Below are 27,574 nucleotides of genomic sequence, written 5' to 3'. Positions count from 1 at the left end.
GACCGTGCCCATCAGACATAAGGAGTTTCCACAAATCTTTCCTGGATAACTCCATTTTCAAACCTGACTCACTGGTTCCACATTTGGTTAAATCCTCACATAGGGCACTATTTCATGGGGTCTCCCTCTCTGGAGGCCCAGAATTTTCCAGGACCTCAATTTCTGGTTTCTTTTTACTCACGAGTTCAGTTTTCAGCTTATCTCCCTCCTGTCGCATTTCACTATAAGCCGTGAGGAGAAACCAGCCTGCATTTTCCACATTTAATTTGCAGATCTCTTCTGCTAAATATCCAAGTTCATGGCTTTTAAAATATGCCTTCCAGCCAAAGCCACTAGTCAATTTTGCCAGATTATCTGCCATTTTAAAACAAAGATCACCTACCTTCCAGTCTGTAATGACACATGTCTCATTTCTGTCTAAGACTTTATCAGGAGTGTCTTTAGAGTCCACATTTCTACCAACAGTCTCTCCGAAGCATTCTAGGCTTGATAGAAAAGCATTCTATTAAGCTTTTCACAACTCCTCCAGATTCTTCCCCTTATCCATTTAAAAAGCTGCTCCAACATGTTTGGTATTTGCAAACTGCAGCAGCAGCACCCCACTCTCCCGTACCAAAATCTGTTCTGGTTTGCTAGCTGCCAGAATGCAATATACCAGAAACAGAATGGCTTTTAAAAGGGGGAATTTAATAAATTGCTAGTTTACAGTTCTAAGGCTGAGAAAATGTCCCAATTAAAACAATCTATAGAAATGTCCAATTTAAGGCATCCAAGGAAAGATACCTTGGATAAAGAAGGCCAACGACGTTCAACGTTTCTCTCTCAGCTGGAAGGGCACATGCAAACACGGCGGCATCTGCCGGCTTTCTCGTGGCTCTACCAAAAAGAGACTCTCTCCAAAATGCTTCCTCTTTTAAAGGATTCCAGCAAGCAACTCCACCTTCAGTGGGTGGAGACACACCTCCACGGAATTCATCTAATCAAAAGTTACCACCCACAATTGGGTGGGTCACATCTTCATGGAATCAAAATGCTCTCACCCAGCAATACCGAATGAGGATTAAAGGGCATGGCTTTTCTGGGCTCTACCACAGATTCAAACGAGCACATATAAACATGAAAAATAAAATCCAAAAGACAAGATGGTAGATTCAAGAAACACCTTTACAGTAATAACTTTGAATGTTAACAGACTAAACTTACCAACTAAATGACACAGATTAACAGAATGGATGAAGAAATATAATCCAGCTATCTGCTGCTTACAAAAAACTCATCTTAGACACAAGGGGGATATACACAGATTGAAAGTGAAAGGATGGAAAAACATGTTCCACTCAAGTTGTAACTAAAAGAAAGCAGGAGTAGCTATATTAATATCGTCAAAATAGACTTGAAATGTAAAGAGAGACAAAGAAGGACACTATATATTATTAAAAGGACAATTCACCAAGAAGAAATAACAATCATAAATGTTTATGCTCCCAATTAAAAAGCTCCAAAGTACATGAGACAAACGACAATACTGAAGGAAGTGGTAGACGTTTCAACAATAGTAGTAGGATACTTCATGCAGTACCCTCCTCTATAGAGAGAACAAGCAGAAAGAGGATCAGCAAGGAAACAGAGAACTCAAACAACTTGATAAAAGTATTAGACCTAACAGGCATATATAGGTCATTACATCCCAAAACACCAGGATATACATTCTTCTCTAGTGCTCATGGAACATTCTCCAGGATAGATCATATGCTGGCCACAAAACAGGTCTTTATAAATTGAAAAACACTGAAATTATTAAAAGTACTTTCTTTGATCACAAATGGAATGAGCTGGATATCAACAATCACCAAAGAACTTTCACAAATATATGGAGATTAAATATTACACTCTTAAACAACCAGTGGGTCAAAGAAGAAATTGCTAGAGCAATCAGTAGCTATTTGGAGATGGATGTAAATGTGAATACAACATATCAGAACTTATGGGATGCAGCAAAGGCTGTGCTGAGCGGAAAATTTATTGCCCTAAGCACCTATATTAAAAAACGAGAACGAGCAAAAACTGACGACTGAACTGCTCACCTGGAAGAACTTGAGAAAGAACAGCAAACTAAACCCAAAGCAAATAGAAGAAGAGAAATAACAAAGATTAAAGAGTTAAATGAATGGGAGAACAAAAGAATGATAGAATCAATAAAAACCAAAAGTTGGTTCGTTGAGAAAATCAATAAAATTCATGGGCCACCAGCAAGACTAAACACTTCAAAAGATAGGAATAAAAGGTATCTTCCTCAATATGAGAAAAGGCGTATATAAGAAAATGATAGCCAGAATCGTACTAAATGGAGACTGAAAGCTTTCACCCTAAGATCAGGAATGAGGCACCACTATTATTCAACATTGTAAGTTCTAGCTAGAGCAGTTAGGTAGGACAAAGAAATAAAAGGCATTCAAACTGGAAAGGAAGAAGTAAAACTTTCATTATTTGCAGATGGCATGATACTGTACTTGGAAAATCTTGAGAAATCTACAACAAAGTTATTTGAGCGAAAAAGATGGCGGGATATAAAATTAAAGTGCAGGACCACGGTGGCTCAGCAGGCAAGAACGCTTGCCTGCCATGCCAGAGGACCCGGGTTCATTTCCCCGTGCCTGCCCACGTTAAAAAAGGAAAAAAGAAAAAAAAATTAAAGTGCAAAAATCTGTAACGTTTCTACACACAAGCAATGACCTATGTCAAGAGTCAGTTAAGGAAAAAACTTCATTCAGAATAGCAATTAAAAGAGCCAAGTACCCCGGAATGAACTTAACTACTGATGTAAAGCACTCGTACACAGAAAACTACCTAACACTGCTAAAAGAAATCAATGAAGATCTAAATAGGTGCAAAGACATTTCCTGCTCATGGAAAGGAAGGTTAAATATAGTTAAGATGTCAATTCTACCCAAACTGATCTACATATTCAACACAGTACCAATCAAATTTCCAATAACCTATTTTGAAGATTTGGAAAAGCTAGTTACCAAATTCATCTGGAAGGGAAAGAGACCCCGAATAGTAAAAGCAACCTGAAAAAGAAGAACTAAGTGGGAGGATCAACACTCCCTGACTTTAAAACTTATTATAAAGCTACAGTGGTCAAAACAACGCAAAAAGATAAGAAGTATTGACTAATGGAATCAAATTGAGAGTGCAGAAATAGACCACCAAATCTATCAACTGTTTTTTGACAAGGCCCCATATCTATCGAACTGAGACAAAATAGTCTTTTCAATAAATGGGCATGGGAGAACTGCATAGCAATAGCCAAAAGAATGAAAGAAGGCCCTTGCCTTACACCCTATACAAAAATTAACTCAAAGTGGATCAAACACCTAAATATAAGAACTATGCCATAAAGCTTCTAGAGGAAAATGTAGGGAAACATCTTTAAGACCTAGTGATAGGCTGTAGCTTCCTAAACTTTACACCCAAAGCGCAAGCAACAAGAGAAAAAATAGATAAACAGAAATTCCTCAAAATCAAAGCTTCTGCACCTCAAAAGACTTTGTCAAGAAGGTCAAAAGGCAGCCAACTGAATGGGAGAAAATATTTGGTAATCACACATAAGACAAAGGTTTGATATCCCATTGTTTCAGTTTGCTAGCTTTGGGAATGCAACACACCAGAGACCGACTGGCTTTTAATAAAAGGGGATTTATTTTGTTGGTTCTTCAGAGGAAAGGCAGCTAACTTTCCACTGAGGTTCTTTCTTACATGGAAGGCACAGGATGGTCTCTGCTGGTCTTCTCTCCAGGCCCCTGGGTTCCAACAACTTTCCCCAGGGTGACTTCTTTCTGCATCTCCAAAGGCCTGGGCTGAGTTGAGAGTGCTGAGATGAGGAATGCCAAGCTGCTTGGCTGTGCTACATTGTAGTCTCTCACTTAAGCACCAGCCAATTAAGTCAAATGTCACTCAATGCAGCAGACATGCCTCCTAGCCAACTGCAGATGTAATTAGCAACAGATGAGATTCACGTACCATTTGGCTTGTGTCCACTGCAACAGAACTAGGTATGCTCACCTGGCCAAGTTGACAACTGAATCTAACTAACACAACCATATACATAAAGAAATCATACAACTCAACAGCAAAAGAACAAACAACCCAATTATAAAATGGGTTAAAGATATGAATAGGCATTTTTCTGAAGAGCAAAGACAGATGGCTCAAAAGCAGATGTAGAGATGTTCATTTTCATTGGCTATAAGGAAAATGCAGATTGAGACTACAGTGAGATACCATCTCACACATGTAAGAATGGCTGCTATTAAACAAACAGGAAACTATAAATGTTGGTGAGGATGTGGAGAAATTGGGACAATTATGCACTGCTGGTGGGAATGTATAATGGTACAAATGGTACAAAGACACTTTGGCGGTTCCTTAGGGTTCTAAATATCGAGTTGCCCTATAACCCAGCAATAGCACTACTTGGTATATATCCAGAAGAGCTGAAAGCAATGACACTAACAGATAGTTGCACACCAATGTTCATAGCAGCACTATTCACAATCGTTAAAAGATGAAAACACATCAAATTCCCATCAATAGACAAGTGGATTAACAAAATGTGGTATATATAGATGATGGAATATTATACAGCAATAAGATAAAATGACATCCTGAAGCACATGATAAGATGCATGAGCCTTGAGGACATAATGCTGAGTGAAATAAGACACAAAAGGATAGATATTATACGACCCCACTTTATGACCACGGTAAAGGTAAAATCAGAGGCTTATAATACAGAATATAGGGGACTTAGAGAGACATAGAAGCTAGAGATCAGTAAAAGGTTAGCTAATGAGGCTGAACTCAAATGTAAGGGAACAGACAGAAGTAAAGGTGGCTCTCTAGTGGGCCTATAAGCAATATTACCATATTGAAGGTGAACAAGATTGAAAGGGGTTGTACAGACCTATGTGTCCCACTGAATAACACTACAAATATAAATAAGTTCTTACAAGAACTACTTCAAAGGTTTATGATTCGTGTACAAAGAGTGTTTTAAGACCAGGATACAGGGGGAAAACTGCTTTTGTATGCTATCAGCTATGTTTATTAGGAAAACATCATGCAGTACCACAGCAACAGCAGGGTTAAATAATGCAGTGAGGGACAAAAGTTAAGGGGAGGTTTGGATTTCCTATTTGATTAGGTGTGTTTATTGGTTATCTTTCTACTGGAAACAATTAAATTATCTAAAATTGAGAATGTTGATAGACTGTGGACTTCGGGTATCATACATGATGCCCCATGAACGCAGGTGGCTGAAGGATGCACTGACTGAGAAGTAGACTGGCGAACAATGATATATACATATGATCAAATATTGTGCTGCTACAAAAAGGAATCAAGCCGTGAGGCATACAAGGACGTGAATGAGCCTGTGGAACATTTGGTGAGGCAAAATAAGGCAGAAACAAAAAAACAATTATTGTATGATCTCCTTTAGAAAATGCTTATAAGAAAACTGGGCCTAGAAGCTCTTATAGCAGACACATTTAGTCCAGAGTGGTAATCATTATTCTGGAGTTTGAGAGGCTCTTTTATATATCTATAACCTGGCATTTAGAGATAAGAACAAAGCCAATCAGGTCGGGATTAAGGGATTAAGATTTATTTTTGTCCAGAACCTAAATTTTCTGTAACACATAATCTAACTCAACCTGTCTGGACATTCATTTGAACAACTGACACACAGGGACCCCAGAATAAGAATGAGGGCCTTTAATCCTGTATAGTTTAATGTAATACATGGATACATCCTAGAATATATTAAGCAGATAAGCAAAAAGTATTGGCAAAGCCCCTTGAGGGATAGGAGAAAAAATATGGAACTATTAAATTCTACCACCAGGGAATCCCCTGATATTATGTCAAACATTAGGGACACCGAAATCATGAGGCTTACTCTTGTGAAGCTTATGTACATATGCCTACGAGTTGCTTCTGGAAGACCTCTTTTGCTTCTCAGAAGCGGCCTCATTCTCTCTAAGCCCAAATCTGCAAATGAAATCATTGCCCTCCCCCTCTACATGGGACATGACATCCAGTGGTGAAAGTCTTTCTGGTAGCATGGGAGATGATTCCCAAGGATGAGTCCAGCCCTGGCACCATGGGATCAACAATTTCATGCTGACAAAAGGGGGAAAAGAAGTGTAACTAAAAGTATCAGTGGCTGAGAGAGTTCAAATAGAGTCAAGAGGCTACCCTGGAGGTCACTCTTATGCAAGCTTCAATTAGACATTGCTACCTATCATAACTTGTCAAACACCAACCAAAACCATTCCAGTCAATCCTGAACAACACCTAGAGTTATATATGAGATTCTACAAAGGTTCCATTCATTAGGGTAACTTTCCAGAAATCTATAACTTCCAGAAGGGTCCCTGGACCCTGAAACCTAGAGGGCCCAGCCTCTCCAGAACACGAGCTAGTTCCACCTCCTTACCCCATATTACTGATAGCCCCTCTCAACATGAAAAAGTTAGAATGGCCATAGTGCAAATACCCCCAAAAAGTGGGACAGAAAGATCAAAGGTGATGGTGGAGTAATACAGAGAAGGTAAGGTTTAACAGATGAATATGACTGCTGAGTCATAAAATTGATATTTCTCTTAGTCTCCAGTATCTTAGAGCAGCTAAATGTAAAAATCTAAAATTGTGGAATTGTAACCCATACCAAATTCTGAAATCTATTCTATAACTAATTGTTGTGCTGTGCTTTGAAATTCATTGCTTTTTAATATATGTTCTTTTTCACACAAAAAAATCAATGTGATGATAAAAAATACATATTTATTCCTTATAGCCTCCTATATTCTGGAGCAGCTAGAAGGAAAAATCTGAGATGATGGCATGTTAGCCCGTGACAAACTCTGGGATCTGTCCTGTGACTCCTTGTTGAAGAGTGCTTTGAAAACTATAGCTTTTTTCTTTCTTTCCTTTGTATATGTTATACTATACAGTAAAATAAAAAAAAAGTTTTTTAAAAAAAGAATGGAAATGGTACTGAATTGTATGCGAACGTAGTTGAAAAAGTTTGTTCAGAGTCATATACATCAGCAGAAGGAAAGCTACAAGTTAAAATATGGGATTGTATTACAGGTCTATGATTAACTGTACAAGTATAAGTAAGTTCTTTCAAGAACCAGAACAAATATAAGACACTTTTACAAAGAGTTAAAAATAGAGTGACATAGGGGGGGAAAATGTACCTGTTGCAAACTATGAACTATGGTTAACAGTAATATTTTAATATTCTTTCATCAACAGTCACAAATGTACCATACCAATTCTAGGGGTCAACAACAGAATTGTCCAGCTAGGGCTCTAGAACTTTAGGCAGTTGGCTGAAGTGTATGGGATGATTTTGGTTTTCTTTTTTATGTCTCATTTTTACTTTCCTTTTTGGAGTAGTGAAAACTTTTGAAAATTGATTGTGGTAATGACTGCACAACTATATAATGACACCAGGATCCACTGATTGTATACTTTGGATGGATTATTTGATATGTGAATATATCTCAATAAAACTATATTAGAAGAAAAGATCATTGGTACTATCTTTAAACATCTTACAAACCATAATTATTTTGTAAAAATAATAATTTTATTAAACACAAACTTCCTCTTTTTTTACCCTAATAAATATTTAATAGATATAATGCTAACTTATTTTATCAGTAAATTCGTGCAAGTTTAGGGAGACCATAACTAAATAGAATAAAATCGCATTTGATTCAAAAAGTCTAATGAAAACAGGAATAGGACTAGATTCTGTCAGTGCAAAAACAGCTATATTTGCTGTTTTTATTCCTTCTATCAGAGGTTAAAAAATCTTTTGTTTTCATAATATCCTAAAATTACAACCTCAAAAGCATATTGACTATCAAGCTCTGGAAAATATACCACAATTTTTAAATTTGTCCCAAGCAACAAATCCAAACAAACTTTTCCATAGCTCTCAGGACATTTTCTTTCACTTACTGAAATCCAACAACTAGATCTTATTGAATTACTCTTATCCCAAGGTCATTTATATTTAATAACCATTTGTTTACCATGTTACTGCTGCAAAGGTATTACTGGAAAAAAATAATTTTAATTGAAGAATTATTTCAAAACAAACATGGCCTATCCCACAGTATTTTCTTCAGTGCCTACGAAAGAATTCTAAACCAAGCTCACTTCTTCCCCCTCTCCCGGCATCCAACCCCTCCCACACAGCTGCCTTAGCTGGTTGAGTCCTGAGGGCAGGTGTAGGTGAGACAGAAAGAATGAGGCTTGGTCTGTTGAACCAGTTTGTAAAAGTTTTAAATGAGGGTGGTGGGATTTGAGACCCCTAAATGGCCTTAGTGTTGATGAGAGTTTGTATCCTTTCTTTTAACTGTTTGCAATTATTAGATCTATTTCACTCTGAACAACTGGAAAAGTTTCTGTTTCCCGAGGACCTCTGTTGTCTTCGGGGTATTACAAAGGGCAGTTTTTTCCAATGTCCAAGTTTGCTTACAGTAATTACAAATATTAATGCCTTGAAGCTGGTGCCTAGACTTTTGGGATTTTGTTTATCCCTTTATCTCTGGGACTCCAGGAGTACTAATTTATGTATTTACAAACACACACACACACATCTTTAAGCAGTTCGAATAGAGCTCCTTAAAAAGTTTTTGTTAATTTGCTACTACCATCCGAGGTATTAAAATATATATTGAAGAAGCAGACAGACACAAACAGAAAGTTATTCACACACAAAAAAGCAGAAACATAGAAATAGACTTTTGAGAGACAAATAAAAGATTGAATATTCAACATATCCCATTTCTACTCTCTTTTTGCAGGTCCTTTTCTATGGAACTATTTTCAGGCATTTCTTTCCTGGCTCTAAATCACACTGAGACTGGAATGTGCTACAGAAATAAGCTATTTTTTTGCTTGTTTTTTTCATAGGCTCATAACTAAAATCTTTTCAATTTTTCAAAATATAGCACAAAGGACTGAAGGCTGTTAGAATTAGAATTTCCTTCTTTTAAAGAATATCCGCAATTAGTAACCAATTAGGAACACTTAAACAATACCAATGCAGTAACACACCAACTAATGAATTTAAACAGACACTTATCACTTACTATATATTTAAGTAACACACCATTTAATAACTAGAGCGAGCATACTGATTAACAATTAAACAGGCATTAAACACTTACTCTAAGTAACAGATCGATTAACAGTTAAACAGGAATATTTAATTTCATTAAGCAGCAATTAATTGTTGGATGACATATTCTAGAGGTATACTCAACAGACACTCAGATCAGGTCCTTGAACCCTGTACAGAATGGTATCCCCAAAACAGAAAGGAGAGGAGGTAAGAGCAAGGGGGATCGTTCTGGAAGTCTCAGACCCAGATCCAGGGCAACTGAACCACTATACTGACTTCCCAACCCACTTTTATCTTGATGACCCCCTCACCCAGTCTGATGTCCAAAGTTGGGACTGGAAACAGATTCTCCTTTTTAAGGCATTGAGGGTCTGGAATGCCGCAGAGCAGAGAAAAATCCGGTTACTGAGCCTCTAGGCTAAAAGAGTCTAGCGGCTGCAGAAGCCTCAATTACTATGAGTAGCCGTCCAGCTGGCCCTTCAGAACTTTGGGCATTCAGACTCCTCCTTCTTAGGAAAGTGGGTCCCACCAGATTGCCAAATTGATACGGATCCACAGCAGTGAGTCTCTGCCTGATGAGTTCAAATGACCAATTCTTAAGACACCAAGGTTTCAAAGAGAACAAGAGCTTATTGCTAAGCTCAAGGCAGGAGAGCAGATGACCTGTCAAGCTAAAAATCTGTCTCCCTGAACTGCAGTAATTCTGATAGTTTTATAGTATCAAAAGTTGGGATAATGAGCACAATGCCTCAAGAGGATCTGATTATTGAGTATGTGCAGACTGATTACATGTTAGTCACAGAATGTAAGAAAATGGTACCCTTAATATGATCATGGATGTGACTTTTTAGTATTATAATGAGGTATAGATCATTTATTGGGTAAAATTTAAGTGCATGTCAGGCAGGCCAACTTTAGTTAGATCCAGCTCCATCTAGCAAGACAGTTGTGAAACTGGGGTGGGTTATTTCTGGGTTGACTCAAGGCCCTTCATGAATAGACATTAGGAACTGTCTTTAATGATCCTCAGACTCCAAAGTTAAAAAACAGGATAAGGGGATACAATGGGGTCAGTCACAAGGTTTTTAATAGAAGAAGATATAGGCTATACAGTTATACAGTTATTATCAGAGATCAAGGCAGTTAGAGTTCAGAAATTTCAGGTATTTCCCTCTGGCTATTCTAACATACTGGAAAGTAAAAAGAATTATCTATATAATGACTCAGTAATCATAATTCCTTAAATCCTAACTTCTTGGTTACAAGTCTTCTAAACTTGTTGAGAGTTTATGTCATCTTAAAGAAGCATATTCTAGGGATTTTCTGTGAGGATCATTCACTCACTCTGGGCAATGAATCAGTGAGTGAGCTAAATTCCCTAAAAGATTATTGAATAAACATTCCCACAAATTAAGTACAAGGTCCATGGTATCCAGATGCTCATTAACTATGTCCTTATAATCAAGAGAATGTGCAGAGAAGCAAAAGCGCTCATGCACAAAAATACACACCACTGAACTGACGAGTCCCCACTCACACTGCCTCCCAAATGCTAGTGTCTACCTTCTGGGAACCTGTTTATGTCACTCTCTCACTGACTGCTGAATGCTGCAAACGTGACCACATAACAACTTGACTGTAAAGTGAAACTACAAACTGTGCTAAAGATGAGGATTTGACCAAGTCTCTGAAAAAATGCCAGGGAAGTGCCTGAGTCCTATGCAAAGCCATTTTAACAAATTAATGTCTGGTGGGTAGAACACTTAACAATTGTGGATAATTTTCAAGTATGAAAGAATACATACTTCAAAAGAGAATGAGTTAATCTCAACTGTAAAAAGGTCCTCATGAAAACTGAAGAAGCCACAGACATTTCTGAAAGAAAAAAAAGACCATTTTCTTGATTTGGTGGAGTGAAATGAAACTGGTAAAGGATGTTACATTACACACTGATATAATTTTGTCAGAAAAACTAGGTCACAAGAAATGAGCACTCAAGTCACTTCTTATTCATTCTAAGGACTAGCAGAGTTTCATTTATAAAAATTCTGTTAAACATAAGATTTAAACAAAAATGTTTGTAATTTTTCACTTATTTTTTCAAGCTAAAGCCTTTGTAGTAAAGGGTTAACTCTGCAAGTCAGGATTGCTCAAAATTTGCAATTCCAAAAAAGGAGAACTGACCCTTGACTGGCTCCAGGGAAATAATCTCTGAGCCCTTGGGATATTTTACCTGATAAGAGAATATCAGCATATGCCTGTGGCCTTGGGCCATGCTGCATCAGTTTGACCATAAAATTTATACTTACAATGTCACTTGTGATGAATGTCCATTTTTGTATGCCCGAGGCCTTGAGTCACTGCTGTATCAGTTTGACCACTAGTGGGCTGGAGACGTCAATCATGCACAGAAGTTGCATGCCTGGATGACTGACCCCCAATAAAAACCCTGGACACCAAAGCTCAGGTGAGCTTCCCTGGCTGGCAATACTTCACACATACTGCAATACATAATTTTCAGGGAGAATTAAGCATGTTGCCATGTAACTCCACGGGGAGGAGTTCTTGGAAGCTTGTGCCTGGTTTCTCCTGGACTTTACCCATGCAACTTTTCCCTTTCCTGATTTTAATCTGTATCCATTAACTGAAATAAACTGCAATATTAGCAGGACAGCTTTTCTGAGTTCAGAGTGTTCTTCTAGTAATCATCACATCTGGGTGTGGTCTTACAGAGCCCCAACACAAGGTTCTAATGGAATTTTTTTCTCCTCACTATCTACTATAAATAGATTCACTTTAAATACCCTTTCAGTGCCAGTTTTCCTCAGTTAATAACAAGGATCTCCCTTAAGCAGACTCATCAATAATCCTTAGTAGACAGGAAACCAAGAGTTTGGACTTGCTAGAATGACTGCTCTCAATCACAGTGCTGAAGCAAGGGTATCTGCTGATAAACAAAGGATGAGGGTATACTGTTTACTTGTCAATGGATTTACATTACTGTGGAGTTGGAAGTTTTGCCCACAGTAACATCATTCTCCATCCAAGACTCCAAATAGCCTAAGAGAAGATGTCCCAACTTCTCCAAGTGGCTTCTGAGGGCTCCAGGGATCTGGTACCTCGAGGCTTACCTCTCTAGCCTAATTTTTTCTCATTCAAACACAGAACTCCACCCATAGTGAGCACATTCCAGTTCCCCAAAGTGTAATGTTTCAATTACAGACCTTTGTAAATGCTGCCATTCTTGGTTTGGTTAATACCTTCTTATTAAATTTTTATAGCTTGATTTGCAGCTGGGTTTCTCAACCTTTGCACTATTGACATTCTGCTATAAGGAACTGTCCTAAGCTGTGTCTACTGCAGGATGTTTATAACATTCCTGCTCTCTACCAACTAGATGTCAAAAGCACACTGCCCCAAATGTGTGACAAATGGTTCCAGACATTGCTAAATGCTCCACACCCTGTTTGAGAATCACTGATTTAGAAGCCTTTCTTCAGCCAGTCATCCCCCAACACCAAAATGCTGGGATAAGTGCCTCTCTATGTGCTCCCCTGAAATCCTGTCACCTGACATAAATGTCCACCCCTACTACAGCGCTAGTTTCTTGAGAATAAGGCTTATGGTCTTACTAATCATCATATCCTCAGCTGCCAGTCCACTGCCTTATATAATGAGGCCTCAATAAATACCTGTGGATTGACTAAATGAACAGGATTAGGATATGGAGGGCAGTGTGGGAAGTACAGAGAGAAAATGAAGCTGTGTAAAGGTAGCAAAGAAGTTCAGAGTATATGAAGAGCAGCAAACATTTTCATTTGGTCCAGCAATAGGGAAGGTAAGGGAAGTAGCAAGAAGTGAGTTAAGGAAAATAGCAAAGAGAACTGGAATAGCATGGAGAGTTACAAAAGCCAGGCTAAAGAACTTAACTTCACTGCCATGGAGAAATGAGAGGAGTGAATTAGGCAGTATTTGTTACAGCCCCTTCCACATACACAGTTCATGAGTTTATATATTTATTAAGCTTTATAAAAATGTATATTTAGTTACCATCATGAATGAAGTCTTTTTCTTGATACCTTAGAAAACCATGTAAAATCTTATTATCCAGGTACTTGCTATTATGCTATAAAATATTTTAGAAAAAAGATGCTGAGATTATGTATTTATTACAAAACATTTATTAAGACTACTACATAGCAAATATTATGCCAAGACACAGAAGATTCAATAGTAAACAAAAAGATGCATTTACTGTCTTCACAGTGTTCACAATCTGGTAGTTCATAATCTAAACAAAAACTACTACATACATTTTTACCAATATATGATATTTATCAAGCACTATAAAAGCATATATTTAATTGCCATCTTAAATGAAATCATCTTCTTGACACGGCAGAAAACCAATAACAGTAATACAAGGAACCCAGAGAAGGAACAGCTAACAATGGAGTCAAGAACAGAGGAATAATTGACAAGTTAAGACCTGAAGGATGATGGTGGTTATGTCAGACAAGGGCAGGGATGAGCATGCCAGGAAAAGAAAAGAAATGGTTCTTTGAAAAAGTTAAAATTCAGTATGTAAAGAGCACAGAATATCCAATAATCACAAAGTTTGTTCAATGGTTGCTATACCCAACAGCAACATTGCTGCATCTCTTCTAAATCATCGATATTTTACAAATTTGCCAGACTCTACATAAGTAAAATTGTGGTTACTAACGGGAAGACACTGTTCTATGTAAGGCTCTAAAAACCTTCAACTAAGACTAAGAGAAATTAATTAAGCACCTGATAAGTTTAGTGTACTTGTTAGTGTATTTGCATGTCAAACAATATTCAAATCAACAAACATCAAGTTCCAAGAAACACACAGCCATTCTTTGCAATTCACACCATTACTGAAAGGTTTGTCTAAAAAAAGAGGACTGCTAAGACAAATTTTCTTTCATGAATATGGGACCTAAAGGAAACAAAAAGCAACAGAGGTGTTAATCCAGACAGACGTCTACCCTTCCAGTCATCTCTGTAGAAAAGTTACCCATAAGGAGAAAAGCTCCTCCTTGGCAAATAACAGCACAAATCCTAAGTGTTTAAGTGACATGTTTCAAAGACATAAGAGAATTTTCATGTATATGTTTTCTTTTTTTACTGCTGTCTAAATACATGATGAATGACAAATAAAAAAATGAACATATGATTTAACAAAATTATTGCAAAATATCCAAAAATTTAATAAAACAGCAACAAAAAGCAACACCCTGACTTGGCAGGGATTTATCCTTCTCCATTCATCATCCCCGTCCCCCCAACCCCCACCAATTCTTTCATAATGTTGTTGAATTCTGATTTCACAGCAAATACCTAACCATAAACGAAGAATCATCATGCAGTGAAAAGGTGAATATAGGCAGTGTTGCAGTACTTAAAAGATAGCAGTATCCCACAGGATTATACTCCAAGAGAACACTCTTTTTTTTTTTTTTTTTTTTTTCACATGGGCAGGCACCAGGAATCGAACCTGGGTCTCCAGCATGGCAGGTGAGAACTCTATCCGCTGAGCCACCATGGTCCGGCCCAAGAACACTCTTAAAGATTATCAGGTAACAAGAATTTCTATCAGTATGCACAGTTTTCTTTATTTTTGCAAAACGTGTAGATTTAGGACTATTAATGAAGGTCAAGAGTGAGTCAAAAAATTAAGGCTGAAGTTGAAAGGATCATGATGATTCTTGACTACATGAATAAGCAAATGCCCAATCTCAGCAGTCCTAGAGGTTCTGTAAACACCTCACCAGGTAAACAGAATTTTTTGTTGCTGGGGCAACCTTGTGATTTCATAAACATTAAATTTAAAAGTAAGATTAAAATTTGCCTGAAACGAGGAAAAGAATATATCTCTTTCAAAGATTTGAAGTTTCAACTGCTTCTAAAAGAATAAAGGTCTCTTTCAAGGACTTCTGGCGAAAACAAGAGCAGTGCACCCTCTGGTGTTTCCTTGGTCAGCTGCTTTCCCGTTCAGCAATTTTCTATATGTTGAAAAACAATATGTGGAAATGTATATCTTGTAGAGTTTCACATGCATTTAAGGAAACTTAATCATTTCCAAAGACTTTGATCCTCCAGAGTAGTGAAACAGACTGCTGAGTTCCTATTTTTACTGCTGAACTGAGATTCACCATCTGTGGACTGTCCATCTGTATGACTTTGGGCAAGTGCCTTCATCAATCTTGATACGTTTATTTATTTGACACCAATAATTGAGCACATATTCTGCTCCAAGCACTATGCTCAATGCCAAATACAACTTTAAATGAGATAGATGTGGTCCCTGTTGCCCTTGCATTTGAAGTTTAGCCACAAATGCCTACAATTAAACAAGCAATTACAAAACAGTATGGTATTAGTTATGGTGAAGAAGCAATGAGGACTTTGAATTTCTCACCAACAAAATGAAGGGGTTGAACAGTAGACTCTCAGGGCCTTGTCAGATCTTAAGCTAATACAATCTAACGGAATAAAAAAATTTTAAAGCTTTTCAAGTCATTGAACACTTTCCATTCATTTTATAGTAAAGAAGGCCACAAATGAGAAAAGGGCTAAGAAATGAATCTAATACATTACAGAATTGTAGAAAGGAAGATTTTAGTGCATAAAAGCTGGGTACACAAGAAGAAAAGAAGACATTTTTATTAAGACAATGAAGACACAGACAAGGTTTAACATCTACCTTCTTTAACTAGTTAATGGACAAATTAGCAATACAAACAGTATGGTGAAAATGTAAGTATCACCAGAACATTGTTCCATTGACTTGTATTTCAGTTTAACATTATGACATTTCATACTTAACATTATGATAATCTTTCATAACATGGTAGTTAACTGTCAGATGTTTTATATATTTATTCACTAAATATATATATTAAGCATCTTCTATGTACAATAAATTGTGCTCGATCTAGCTGTAGTACAGCAAATACAAGTCAGAGAGAGTTGACTTAAGCTCATATTTCTGTCAGATGTCTTATATATTTATTCATTAAATGAAGACATATATTAAGCATCTTCTATGTACAATAAATTGTGCTAGATCTAGCTATGGTACAGCAAATATTAATCGGAGAGAGTTTTGACTTAATCTCATACTTTGGTAGGAAATGTAATGAAGGAGTTAAGTATTTGACAGAATTCTTTGCACAAACATCAGAAAATTAATGTCACATGAAAAACACTATATAACCAAGATATACACTAGATCTGGCCCACTCAGCATCTAGTTACATTTTTTTTTAATTTTTTTATTAATCAAAAAAAAGAAAAGAAATTAACACAACATTTAGAAATCATTCCATTCTACAAATGCACTCAGTAATTCTTAGTATCACATAGATGTATGATCATCATTTCTTAGTACATTTGCATTGATTTAGGAAAAGAACTAGCAAAACAGCAGAAAAAGATATAGAATGTTAATATAGAGAAGAGAATTAAAATAATACTAATAAAAAATATATATATATAAAAAGGAAAAAGAAAAAAAACAAAAACAAAAGATACAAACACACAAACAAACAAAAAACCATATTTCAGGTGCAGCTTCATTCAGTGTTCCAACCTAGTTACATTACACTTAGGTATTATTGTGCTGTCCATTTTTGAGTTTTTGTATCTAGTCCTGTTGCACAGTCTGTATCCCTTCAGCTCCAATTACCCATTATCTTACCCTGTTTCTAACTCCTGCTGGTCTCTGTTACCAATGATACATTTCAAGCTGATTCTCGAATGTCGGTTCACATCAGTGGGACCTTACACTATTTGTTCTTTAGTTTTGGGCTAGACTCACTCAGCATAATGTTCTCTAGGTCCATCCATGTTATTACATGCTTCATAAGTTTAGTCTGTCTTAAAGCTGCATAATATTCCATCGTAGGTATACGCCACAGTTTGTTTAGCCACTCGTCTGTTGATGAACACTTTGGCTGTTTCCATCTCTTTGCAATTGTAGATAATGCTGCTATAAACACTGGTGTGCAAATGCCCGTCTGTGTCTTTGCCCTTAAGTCCCTTGAGTAGATACCTAGCAGTGGTATTGCTGGGTCGTAATCCATTCTGCCATTCTATGTCTTTTGATTGGGAAATTCAGTCCATTAACTTTTAGTATTATTACTGTTTGGATAATATTTTCCTCTACCATTTTGGCTTTTGTATTATATATATCATATCTGATTTTCCTTCTTTCTACACTTTACTCCATACCTCTCTCTTCTGTCTTTTCGTATCTGACTCTAGTGCTCCCTTTAGTATTTCTTGCAGAGCTGGTCTCTTGGTCACAAATTCTCTCAGTGACTTTTTGTCTATAAATGTTTTAATTTCTCCTTCATTTTTGAAGGACAATTTTGCTGGATATAGGAGTCTTGGTTGGCAGTTTTTCTCTTTTAGTAATTTAAATATATCATCCCACTGTCTTCTAGCTTCCATGGTTTCTGCTGAGAAATCTACACATAGTCTTATTGGGTTTCCCTTGTATGTGACAGATTGTTTTTCTCTTGCTGCTTTCAAGATCCTCTCTTTCTCTTTGACCTCTGACATTCTAACTAGTAAGTGTCTTGGAGAATGCCTATTTGGGTCTATTCTCTTTGGGGTGCGCTGCACTTCTTGGATCTGCAAATTTAGGTCTTTCATAAGAGTTGGGAAATTTTCAGTGATAATTTCTTCCATTAGTTTTTCTCCTCCTTTTCCCTTCTCTTCTCCTTCTGGGACACCCACAACACGTATATTTGTGCGCTTCATATTGTCATTCAGTTCCCTGATCCCCTGCTCAAGTTTTTCCATTCTTTTCCCTATAGTTTCTGTTTCTTTTTGGAATTCAGATGTTCCATCCTCCAGTTCACTAATTGTAGCTTCTGTCTCTTTAGATCTACCATTGTAGGTATCCATTGTTTTTTCCATTTTTTCTTCTTTGTCCTTCACTTCCATAAGTTCTGTGATTTGTTTTTTTCAGATTTTCTATTTCTTCTTTTTGTTCAGCCCATGTCTTCTTCATGTCCTCCCTCAATTTATTGATTTGGTTTTTGAAGAGTTTTTCCATTTCTGTTCATATATTCAGCATTAGTTGTCTCAGCTCCTGTATCTCATTTGAACTACTGGTTTGTTCCTTTGACTGGGCCATATCTTCAATTTTCCGAGCGTCATCCATTATTTTCTGCTGGTGTCTGGGCATTTGATCAGATTTCCCTGGGTGTGGGACCCAGCTGGTTGAAAGGTTTTTCTGTGAAATCTCTGGGCTCTGTTTTTCTTTTCCTGCCCAGCAGGTGGCGCTCGTCTGTCTGCACGGCAGTCGGCCAGGAAACCGCGCGTGGAGGCGGGGGTCGCTGGCCGCCACGGCTTGGGAGAGTGCCGGTCCTAATTGCCCAGCTGGCCCGAAACGCCAAGTGTGACGGGAGGGCCCCGCTATCCAACGTTCCCAGTCAGACCGGGGAGCCACGTGCGTGGAGGGGACTCCAGTCGCCAGCCGCCCCGGCCGGGAAAACGCGCGCCCCTCGGGTATCTCACCGCAGCAGATTCTCCCTGCCCGTTCAGCTGTTCCAGAATGGGGTGTGCTGTCTTTTTGGTCTCTGTTGTGACTCCGGGAGCTGTTTTGTATTGGTTCTGTTTCTTTAGTTGCTTTTCTGGAGGAGGAACTAAGACCCGCGCGTCTTACTAAGCCGCCATCTTCTCCGGAAGTATCTAGTTACATTTTAATGGTTAACTTTTTGCTCAGATATACATGTGAAGTAGATGACTAGTTCTGAGAACCAATAGAATGTTTAAAAGATTTTAATAACATTTGGATCTGTTTTTCTAAAGGACGTGGCTGTAATGTATTTTGGGTTGTGGGTGGCAATTAGCCTCTGGGTAAGCAGCATTCACGCTGCCTAGAGTTTCCATCTGCTTAAGGTGGACAAAGACCATGAAGATGCTTGATTTTACAGGACCTCAGGACAGGCAAGCTGTCTGAAGTCTCAATTTCTTCTTAAACATCAAAACACCAAGATGAAGAAACTCAAAAAACAAGCCATGTGACTTCCCAGTTTCCCTTCATTTTACAGATGGTAACTGGACTTGACTCCTCAGCCCCAAAATACTACCAAAGTGTACAAAAGAAAATAGTAAAGGGCGGGCCATGGTGGCTCAGCAGGAAGAATTCCTGCCTGCGATGCCAGAGACCCGGGTTCGATTTCCGATGCCTGCCCATGCAAAAAAAAAAAAAAAAAAAAGAAAGAAGGAAGGAAAGAAAATGGTAAACATCAGCAACAAGTTTAAAAATATATCAAGTTATGCTATGGCAAGAAAGACATGGGGGGGGTAGGTGGGAGAGGTGTGCCTCCTAGGCATACTCCATATGTATTTACAATTTGATATAAGTAGCACCCACTTCTCTCAATGTTACTGAGAACATTAAAACAGAAGGTATGGCCTGATGGCATGGGAGATGACCACCAGGGATGAGTCTAGCCCTGGCACTGTGGGATCAACAATGCCATCCTAACCAAAAGGGGGGAAAGAAGGGTAACAAATAAGGTATTAGTGACTGAGAGAGTTCAAATAGAGTCGAGAGGCTACTCTGGAGGTCACTCTTACACAGCTTCAGTTAGACATTGCTACCTATCATAGCTTACCAAACCCCAATCAAAACCATTTCTACCAAACCTAAAGAATACCTAAGGCATTATATAAGATTCTACAAAGGATCCATGCACTAGGGTAAGTTTCCAGAAACCTACAACCCAGATGGGTCCCTGGACCAGGTAAGTCCTGAAATACAGAGAGGCCAGCCTCTCCAGAATACCAGCTAGTTACAACTCCCAAACACCCCTAAAGAATGGGAGAAAGATTAAAGGTGATAGTGGAGCTATACAGAAAAGGTTGGGTTTAACAAATGAGTATGAGTGTTATATTGCTATTTTTTTTAGTCTCCAGTACCTTACAGCAGCTAGAAATAAAAATCTAAAATTGTGGAATTGTAACCCATACCAAACTCTGAAATCATTCTACAACTAACTGTTGCAATGCACTTTGAAATTTATTCCTTTTTTGTATATATGTTGTTTTTACACGCAAAAAAGAGTATTAATAGAGAAGATAGGATTTAAAAAACGAATATGACTGCTAAATCAATATACTGATATTTCTGTTGGTCTCCAGCATCTCAGAGCAGCTAGAAGAAAAAATGAAAAACCATGGAACTGTAACCCACACCAAACTTTAAAATCTGTTGTATAACCACTTGTACATATGTTATTTTTTCACACACACACACAAAAAGTAGAAAAACAACAACAGAAGGTATGTTAAGTACCTAATATCTGGAGCTTCATTAAGAGGACAAGGTACTGATCTCTGAATGGCCTACATGGCCCCTTCCAAGCTAACTCCATTCAACCTTCTCCATTCCTTATCTTAACTAATGCCATTAATAAATACGAGGTAACGGTCCTTTTAGTTATATTTTATTTAATTTTCTATTTCATTACTAAAACTATACTTTTATCTAGTACATCTATCTGAAAACCTAGCAGATGTGCTACTTAATATCTAATAGGTATTTAATACACAATATATAATATAATTTCATCAAAAAAGTCTTTGAAGTTGTGTGGGGGCTGCCATTGACTGGGTGTTGCTGCAGAACCGAGGTCGCTGAATGAAGATGTTGTGAAGTCGCCTGCAGGTTCCTGCTACGCCGGGTGGTTAGCGGCATGGCAGTAACCCCAGCAACTGCTCTCACTCTGCAGACACTTTAGGGACTTCTCTGATCGAGCACAGGCGGTGGGCAGAGGACGCCAGGCCATTCCCATATCCTCCCAGATACTAAGTTAAATTATTCCCCATAACAGAAGTCAACTGAGAAAATTTAACCAGCCTCATCTAATGTATTGAAAGAGATGTCACTGGGTCACGATTATCCAAAGTATGATAATCACATGACAGCGTTCACTGCTCCAGATGTCATTTGACTCATCAGAAAATTTGTTTAAAAGAAAAAACATACATATGACCAGATCCATTTCTTTTTTGAATGGCTTGATGGATTTCCTTTACTCTGACTCATACCAAAGCTGTCTTCAACCAAAGCAAGAAAGGATCCTGCATGAGTCAATTCCAGAATGCCACTACTACACCACCAACAGGTGAAGAAAACCTCATGAATATCAATCATAGAGACTCGGAGAGCATCACTGATGTCTGCTCCAATGAGGACCTCCCTGAAGTTGAGCTGGTGAGCCTGCTAGAAGATCAGCTACCCCAGTATAAGCTAAGAGTGGATTCTCTCTTTCTATATGAAAACCAAGACTGGACACAGTCCACACAGTAGCACTAATATGCATCTGATGCCCTCTCTCCAGTCCTTGCTGAAGAGATTTTCTGTTATATGATTCTAGGAACAGACAGGGTGGAGCAGATGACCAAAACTTACAATGACATCGACATGGTTACACATCTCCTGGCTGAGAGGGATCGTGATCTGGAGCTAGCTGCTTGAATTGGACAAGCTCTCTTAAAGCGGAACCATGTCTTGTCTGAACAGAATGAAGCCCTGGAGGAGCAACTGGGACAAGCCTTTGATCAAGTTAATCAGCTGCAACATGAATTATCCAAGAAAGATGAGTTACTTTGAATTGTCTACATTGCTTCTGAAGAGAGTGAAACTGATTCCAGCTGTTCTATACCTCTTCGATTCAATGAGTCATTTAGCTTATCTCAAGGTCTGCTACAGTTGGACATGCTACAAGAAAAGCTCAAAGAACTGGAAGAAGAGAATATGGTTCTTTGGTCAAAGGCTTGTCACATAAAAACAGAAACTATTACCTATGAAGAGAAGGAACAATAACTTGTCAGTGACTGTGTTAAAGAACTTCGTGAAACAAATGCTCAGATGTCCAGAATGACTGAAGAATTGTCAGGAAAGAGTGATGAACTGATTCGATACCAAGAAGAGATATCTTCTCTCCTGTCTCAAATTGTAGATCTTCAGCACAAACTTAAAGAACATGTGATTGAGAAAGAAGAACTGAGACTTCACTTACGAGCTTCCAAGGATGCTCAAAGACAACTAACAATGGAGCTACATGAGTTACAAGACAGGAATATGGAATGTCTGGGAATGTTACATGAATCCCAAGAAGAAATAAAGGAACTTCGTAGTAGATCTAGCCCTGCTGCTCATCTCTACTTGTCTCAGTCATATGGAGCTTTTACTGGGGAATCTCTTGCATCTGAGATTGAGGGGACCATGCGTAAAAAGTTAAGTTTGGATGAAGAATCTTCTCTCTTTAAACAAAAAGTCCAACAGAAACGGATATTTGATACAGTCAAGGTTGCCAATGACACACGGGGCCACTCTGTCCCATTCCCAGCCATGCTACCCATTCCAGGCTCCAACCACTCAAGTGTTATCATGACAGCAAAACTTTATGAGTCTGGTTTTCAGCAAGCAGAGGATGAAACATTTCTGAACCAGGGGAGCAAGTTGAAAGAAGTTCCAGGGAATTCTCAGAAGATGGGTGAACCAGAACCCTCTGGAGATAGTGATTTGGCTACAGCACTGCACCGCCTTAGTCTGCATCGACAAAATTATTTAAGTGAGAAGCAGTTCTTTGCTGAAGAATGGGAACGAAAGATCCAGGTTCTGGCTAACCAGAAAGAAGGGGTTAGTGGCTGTGGCACACCCACAGACAGCCTTGTCTCTCTCTGCACCAGCCAGTCAGAGATCACTGACCTCAGCAGTGCCATTTGCCTTCGAGGTTTTATGCCAGAAAAATTGCAAACTGTCAAGCCCCTTGAAGGATCACAAACTCTGTACCATTGGCAGCAACTTGCTCAACCAAACCTGGGAACCATTCTTGATCCACGACCAGGTGTCATCACTAAAGGCTTTACCCAGTTGCCCAATGATACCATCTATCACCTCTTAGATTTCGAAGAGGATGAAGAGGAGGGTATCACTTTTCAGGTTCAGGAGCCTCTTCAAGTGGAACAGAAACCTGCAATATCTAAGCCATCAACAGGGATCTTGCTACCACCCATTACTTCAGCAGCTGCAGCCTCAAACCCAGGAAAGTGTCTGTCGTGTACAAATTCAACATTCACATTCACCACCTGTAGGATACTGCATCCCTCTGACATCACTCAGGTCACCCCCAGCTCTGGGTTCCCTTCATTATCCTGTGGAACTAGTAATAGTAACAGTGCTTCAGGCCCAGCTGTGAATTCTCCTGCCATGTCCTATAGACTCAGCATTGGTGAATCCATCACCAACCGACGAGATTCTACTATAACCTTCAGTAGCACCAGGAGCTTGGCCAAACTTCTGCAAGAGCGAGGAATCTCCGCCAAAGTGTACCACAGCCCCATTTCAGAGAAATCCCTCCTCTTGCCTCTCCCCAAGGCCTTGACTATTCCTTCCACTCCACCAAATTCACCGTCTCACTCTCCTTGCCCTTCTCCTTTGCCCTTTGAGTCTCGAGCACATCTCTCTGAAAATTTTTTGGCTTCCCGGCCAGCTGAGACATTGCTCCAGGAGATGTATGGCTTGAGACCTTCCCAAAACTCTCCTGATATTGGCCAGTTGAAGATGAATTTAGTGGAAAGGCTGAAGAGACTGGGGATAGCCAGAGTGGTTAAGACTCTGGATGTGCAGGAAAATGGAAGGAGCCAAGAGGCAGAAATCAATCTTAAAAGACCAGACTCTACTGTTTACTTAAAATCAGGTAGCAGTTTACTAGCTGGGCAGAGGAGGAATCAGAGTCTTCCTGTTATGATGGGTAACTTTGGTACCCCAGTTTGCACATTCTCAGCCAAAATGAGTATCCTGAAGGAGGAATGAGGCTCAGCAATTACTGGCCTCTTATACAAATTAGCACATGAAGGATAGACACTCACTGATACACGTTGTCTGGCCTGACTTGACAGAAAATGAATGTTGCAAAAGGATTGTGAATGTGGGAAAGGGTAAAGTGGAGGGACGGAAATGGAATTGAGATGAAGCCCCAGTAGACAAGGTCTGAAAATTGAAAGTGTATGTGAAAGGTCATGAGTGGAGACAGAAAAAGAAAAATTAAATACCCTCTTTCAATTGCGTTTTCTTATTTTGAAAATAAGTGAATACAATATAAATTCGGTAATACTGAAATATACCAAAAATGCTGAACTTGTCAGCACATTTACTTTTACAGATAATGAGGAAGAACATAGGTTAGCAAGATGAAAGGAGAAAAGAAGCCGCTTTCCCTCTTGCTTTAAGAAAGCAGTTTTAAAGGATTGGTAGGGTGAACTCAGTCTGTTATTAAGACATAGTGAGATAGCTTATATGTTTTACCTGTTAATGTCTGGTTAAACTACCATCTATCAATGGCATGTTCACAACATTAACAAAACAAGAAATTTTACCTCTTTTAATAATATCAGAATTTGCGACTCCCTTTTTCCTTTCAGTTTTCAGGCCTCTGAGCCACTGAAATCACAAATATCACCCAAATTCTTGTTGTGGTGGCAATTAATAGACATCTAGGTGTTCATTTTTTAAATTTGTACTTTTGTACAACACATCAAAAAAAAAAACAACATGGGTGGGGTGGGAGGGAATTAGTTAAGAAGGAAGATATGGGTGATTTGAAATGAAGGAAATTTTGTTTCCAGAATATTTTTTCCTGGAAAAGTCAGTGGCTAAGGAATACAAACACAATTGCATGTCTCTCAGATTTTCTTAGATGCTGAAAGGAGTTAAACCAGAAGTGCAATCAATAGGAATTAGGGGATGTTATTTATTTATATACGTAAAAATCTTTTGTAAGGAAAGATCATAGCAACTAAACTTTTTCCAAAGTGTACTATGCATATTTTTAATGAAAAATGACATGTATTTGCACAAAAATTCTGAGGCACATTAAATTATTATAAACTAATGTAAAATCCAAGTGCCTGCTTTGAAATTGATATCGTGTTTGTGTTTTTAATGTAAAATAAAAATAAAATACATTTGTCTTGTCCTTGAAAAAAAAAAGTCTTTGAGAAGTGAGCATATGAGCCCACAAAAATCTCAAAACCATAAACAGTAGCTGTTATTCCTAACAGCCAAAAACCAGAAACTACCTACAAATCAGGAGGATGGATGAAAAATTTGGTGCATATTCATACAAACAACAGCAATAAAAAGAAGATACTACTGATATGCACAAGTACAATAAATGAACTTCAGAATACTATGTTCTGTGAAAGAAAGGCACAGAAGAGAACATACTGTGTATTCCATGAATATGAATTTCAAGAACAAGCAAAACAATCTTTGTGATAGGAGTCAGAAGAGTGGTTACTTCCAGAGGGTGAGTATTCACTAAGCAGGGACTCAAGGAAACTTTCTGGGGTGATGCTCCATCTTCTGCTTCTACTTTTGATCTAAGTGGTGTTTACACAGGTATATACATATGTAAGAATTTATAAATCTGCAAACACTTAAGATTTGCGCATTTCATTTCAGTATGTAAATTAACCTCAATTTTAAACAAAGACTCAGGTGTAGAGAGGTTAAGGGATGTGGTCCAAGTGCTGGGCTGGCAAATGAAATCTGGTTTCAAAGGAAGGTAGTCCAACTACAGATGCCATGCTTTTCATCACTAAGTTAGTCTCATGAATGTGAGTTCAAAGGAGATGAATAGGAACTGGAAATAACAATGTCTGGCTGTAGTATCACTGCCTGGCCCACTCATATCACTATCCTAAGTCCCCTGCTACTTGGATGTCATGCAGTACTGGCAGTCCTCCCTTCTTACAGTTGCATCATTTCTTTAGTGTCATTAATCAGCACTTTGAGTACTGATTAGTCACTCTGGATGTTTAGATAGCCTACCTGTATTCCATATCACCTTTCTTTTGCCTTGGTTTTCCCAGAGTAAATACTGTAATAAATAATGGTTCAACTCAGGGTTCTAAATCATTTTGCCAAAAACTATTCACTAGGAGCCAATTCATAACTGGATCAATTAACTGAACATACCAAGTTGACCAGTTTATCAAAAACTTTTTCACCTTTTAAAGATTTCAGTAAAGTTTAATAGACCAGCTTTTCTTTGCTTCACAGCAGCATTTTAGAAAGTATTTAACTTTTCAAAAGCGTAGGATTATAAAGCGGTTTATTCTTCTTATGACTGTATTCTTCTTGAATATATTCAATGAATGTGAATATATTCTTATAAGGATGATATTCATGAACATATTCTCCTTATAAATGCATTCATGAATATATTTTTCTTTGCCCTACTGGGAAAACTTTTAAAAGAAGTTTAAAAATTAATGAATATGAATATATTCATGACCATTTTCATGAGTTTATATTCATATTCATAAGCTAAGTTCCTGACCATATTGGGACATTTTTAACCTGGTTTAAAATCTAATGAATATATTTTAAAAAATCCAATGAATATCAATATATTCATTAAGAATATACTCATATTTTGTCAGCATATATTCATATTCATGGCCTGGATTCTTGACCATATTGGGAAATCTTTGAACTCAGTTTGAAATTTAGTGAATACCAACGTATTAAGAAAAAATTCATAAGAATACACTCATATTCACTGTATATATTCAAGAGTATAATATTCACAAGACAACTAATCTATCCTATGATCTCAACCTTTAACAAAAGGAACATTCTAAACAATGCTAAGAAGAGTAGGTTTTCTGATTTTTGATGAACTGGCATACTTTCTGAAGGAAAGGCTTTCGTTGTAAAACACACACCTGCCCCAGGGAACCCAGTGACACTGATTTGGGCTTGCCCAAGGGTGTCTCAGTATTTTTCAGATTTTGCAGGCTCTGTTACATATCACAATGTTTTTCTTGTTTTGGTCTAGCACATTGATTCGGGATGTATCTAGGAAAAATATTTTTTTGTCTGAATATAAGAATATCTAGCAGCTCCATCAGTATCATTTCTGCTTTAATTTTTAGGATCGCTTTTCATCTGACTTTTTCCCCCATTTAATTCTCTGATTTGACAGCTGTTTCATCTACTTAAATGTTAGAAGGAAAATTCGTTAACTCAATAAATAATATTTATCAAAAAGTATAAAATTTTAAACCTGGAACAAGAGATTTCTGTTAAATATTAAAAATAAAGGTACCTATTCTCATCATCACTCCAAATTGTTCTAGATGTTCTAAACTAATGCTGTTGAGCATCTTTTTGTGTACTCTATGCCCATTTGGATATGTTCTTTGTAGAAACGTCTATTCAAATCCTTTGACCATTTTTAAAATTGGGTTATTCGTCTTTTTATCGTTGAACTGTAAGAGTTTTTAATATATGTATTA

General features: G+C 37.9%; 1 protein-coding gene and 1 pseudogene across 6 annotated transcripts in view; one reads left to right on the top strand and one right to left on the bottom strand.

The window, feature by feature from the left end:
* KIAA1958 (KIAA1958 ortholog) overlaps nucleotides 1-27,574 on the bottom strand; it is a 284,958-nt gene that overhangs the window by 164,592 nt on the left and 92,792 nt on the right. Inside the window, exon 1 of one of the 6 annotated variants that reach the window (XM_077142165.1) lies at nucleotides 784-9,937. The exons of the other annotated variants lie outside the window; for them this stretch is intronic. The gene's annotated coding sequence lies outside the window, so the exon portion shown is untranslated. Of the gene's footprint in view, nucleotides 1-783; nucleotides 9,938-27,574 lie in introns of those variants that run through there. 6 annotated transcript variants of the gene reach the window in all.
* On the top strand, nucleotides 21,179-24,319 carry LOC143667662 (trafficking kinesin-binding protein 2 pseudogene; annotated as a pseudogene).

Source organism: Tamandua tetradactyla, chromosome 2 (genome assembly GCF_023851605.1).
Source record: "Tamandua tetradactyla isolate mTamTet1 chromosome 2, mTamTet1.pri, whole genome shotgun sequence".
NCBI lineage: Eukaryota > Metazoa > Chordata > Mammalia > Pilosa > Myrmecophagidae > Tamandua > Tamandua tetradactyla.
The sequence above is the reverse complement of the archived record's forward strand: the minus strand, read 5'-3'. Positions and strand labels throughout refer to the sequence as shown.